The following is a 3,195-nucleotide window of genomic DNA, read 5'->3' on the forward strand; positions in this document are numbered from 1 at the left end:
ACCTTTCCCACCACCCACCAGAGGCCTCGTTCTGGGGAGACCCCACACACGGCAGGTAGAGGCTGAGAGTCCCTCTTTTATCAACCCAAATGTTCAGAAGCTGCTGGAGATACTAATCACCAAGAGAGCAGAACTGAAGATGTGGAAGGAAAGGGAATAAGATGGGTCATTTCTGAAACAAATGATCCCAGACTACCGCCTGAGTTCTCTGTGAATATGTTAGAGTCGTGGGATGACAAGCGGGACACCATAACTCCACACTCCTTTTGGAGCACAAAAGACAAGTCAGAACAGCTGCCCGGTCCTCAGCAGCTCTCTTATCCCAAGGACTTGGAGGACCATCGACAGCAGAAATGCAGCCTGCTCTTCTGGGGCCTCCCTTCCCTGCACAGCTAGTCCTTGGTAGCAGCTACTGTATGGGTCTCTCAAAAGCCTTCCTCACGATGATCTCCCTCTGCTTTATTCAATGGAGTTTGTAATTCCTATCCAGCTCAAACTCAGGCTATGGTACCTTCTCAGCTTTCCCAGGCCCAGCCCTGGCCCCACTGGGTGGCTCAACTCCAACTTTTGTCTCAAAACTGGTCCTCACCTCTGATTCAGGTCCAGATGCAGGCCCACCCCCACCCTCTCTCCCACACCCATTATGTTGTTCTCCACCCTGACTAGGGCCTGTAGAATATCTTGTCCCACATCCCAGAAGGAGTCACCATCTTTCATCGCAACTCAAAATCAACATTTGGAATGGCCCTTATTGAAGTAACTGGAACAGAATAGTTCAAAAAATCTCAGGACGTCTTTAGCTGACCCACTCCCAACCTCCCCCAGACCCACACGTCAGCCTCCATTCTTCCTGAGGATTCTGATCTCCAGGAGCCACTGCAGCAACAAGGCACGTTCATCAAAGATGACCACCCCTTGTCCCTGGGCAACTGACTTCAAGGTGAATTCGCATTGATGACATGCCAGTGTCAGGCAAAAATCAAGTATGGGTCCTCCAAGCCTTCTGAATTTGCAGGCGAAAGCAGCAAGAATGCACAGAAGATGGAGTTCAGGAGCTCTAGAAGATTCTGTAGAAGGGGCTCAGTAAAGTTCAAACTAGAGAAAGACCCAAGCAAGGATCTAGGGCAAGATCAGGAAAGTGTCCTAGAAAACCTATCTGAGGATTCAGGAAGCATCTCAGTGAAAGTTCTGGAGTATGACAAGGAGTCTTCAGAAAGTGACTTGATGAGGTGCCAAGAGTGTGACTAGGGAAATTACTTACCCAGGGGCTCAGACAAAAAGCATCTATAAAAAAACCCTGGAAGTCCATTTGGACAAGAAATTGGATGAGATCAATGAGGGCATGATCCCTGAGAGTGTGCGTCAACCCAGGCTTGCTGCCAACCATGCTTTTCCCAAGTCTGACCCCACACACAACCCAGAAATCTAGCTTCCTCAAAGGGTGAGGTATCCTGTGTGAGCACTTCCAAGAGCTTTTCTTCCTCAACCCAGGCACTCAGCAGGTGTTACAAACACATATTACAAGGTTTCCGGTGAGGAACAGCTGGGGTCCAGATCTCCAGGCCCCTGAGCTCAAATGAGGCTCAGCTCTTGTCCCTTCCACAATCCACCACTTCCTTCTTGGCCACCAGTGAATCTCGGGCCAGGTCAGTAGCGGAGGTTGCCAATTTCCTGGGAGATCCTCCTCAGAAAGGTCCAGGAGAGAAGGTGATAGCAAAGATGTCAGTTTCCACCCTGAATAGTCCTCTCCCTGCTTCCCACCTATGTGTGAGGAAGGCCAGAGGTCTGCATGCAAGACAGAGTCCCTATCTAGTGACAAGTATGGGCCCCCAGAGGCCCGTCTGACTGGATGGGAGGGCAGGTGGCCTTCTCTGCCCCTCACATGCAATGTCATGGGCACAACCTGGCACAGCGCAAATATGCTGCGGGCTGGGAGAGGCAGCCTAGAGCCAAGTCCAAGTCCAGCAATGTCCAGGAATGAGCCACTAGAGGAGAGTGTGAGTGGGGCATCAGGAGACACCAGCCATAGTGTAGCAACGCTGGAGAGCAACGTGGGATTCCAGTGTTCAAGGGCTGAAGAGTCCAGAAAGACAGTGGAGGCCAAGCCCCATGCTTGGGAAGTCACCTTGGGAGACGGTGTGATGGCAAACCCCCAAACTGATAATGTGAATCTGAGGAGTTCAGAGTCTCTGGGACAGGAAAAGTCCCCCACCCTCTAGAATGCGTTGCTTGGGATCACATTAGAATGTGATGCCTTAATACTATAACAGGTATTAAGTGTGATGCCTTAATACTATAACAGGTTGCTAGTGAGTTTTGAGCTCAAAGTGGAGGCAAAGTCAGAAAAGCAGACTCAAGACCATGCCACTGGGGTGCTCCTCTCTACAGACATCTTGTCATCTCAGGCCTCTGTCTGGCTTCCAGAGCATGTCCAGCAGTGTCCTCTTATCTAGGGGATGGAGCAGCAGGGGGTAACAGGAACCCAGGAGCCCCAAATTCCAGAACAAAACTTGGGGCTCCATGGATAAGACAGAGGACCTCAAAAGGGGTCAGCAGCACCTCTCTTGCATTCCTCAAGGAGTCTTGAGAGTTGTTAGCAAGGTCATTCGGGTCCCTTCATCACTGCCAGCACTTGAGTGAGGCTAGTGGATGTTCTGGACCAAATAAGCTCCAATGAAAGGAAGCCAGATCTTCGTCAGGGAGAATGTGATTTCTTAACAGAGCAGCAAAAATAGGAAGACGATTTGGATTCATGTCCAATTGCTTGGCAACTTCATGCATCAGAACCTGGCTTGTCCTGAGAGTTGTCCCCTTCTGGCTCAGTTTTAGGGCACTGGCACTGAAATAGTAGGGGATGTTGCACAGTGTGTAATCAGAGTCATACTCAACCAAGCCATGGAAACCGTGCCCTCTGCAGAAAACAGTCACTTCTTGATGGTTATCCTCAATGTTCTGCGTAACCTTGATGTGGAAGTGGATGAGTGCCAGGCGGGGGCAGCGGGCCAGGCAGACAGGTCAGTAACCAGCCCTTGGGCAGCAGGGTGCCCTTGTGCTGGACATGGCTGATGATGTGCTGCACCGTCCGGCACTCATTGTCCTGCCGCTTGACCCACTCGTGCAGCTGGGCCTTCTGGAGCCTGCTGCCCACAAAGAGCTCGATGATGCCCCTGAAGCAGGCCCTGGACAGCACCGCCA

At 51.2% G+C, this 3,195-nt stretch overlaps 1 pseudogene; it reads left to right on the plus strand.

The window, feature by feature from the left end:
• The first annotated feature begins 1,342 nt into the window (after window positions 1-1,342).
• On the plus strand, window positions 1,343-2,219 carry LOC103599432 (annotated as a pseudogene).
• The last annotated feature ends 976 nt before the right edge of the window (window positions 2,220-3,195 follow it).

Source organism: Galeopterus variegatus, unplaced genomic scaffold (genome assembly GCF_000696425.1).
Source record: "Galeopterus variegatus unplaced genomic scaffold, G_variegatus-3.0.2 Scaffold2961, whole genome shotgun sequence".
In the NCBI taxonomy this organism is placed as follows: domain Eukaryota; kingdom Metazoa; phylum Chordata; class Mammalia; order Dermoptera; family Cynocephalidae; genus Galeopterus; species Galeopterus variegatus.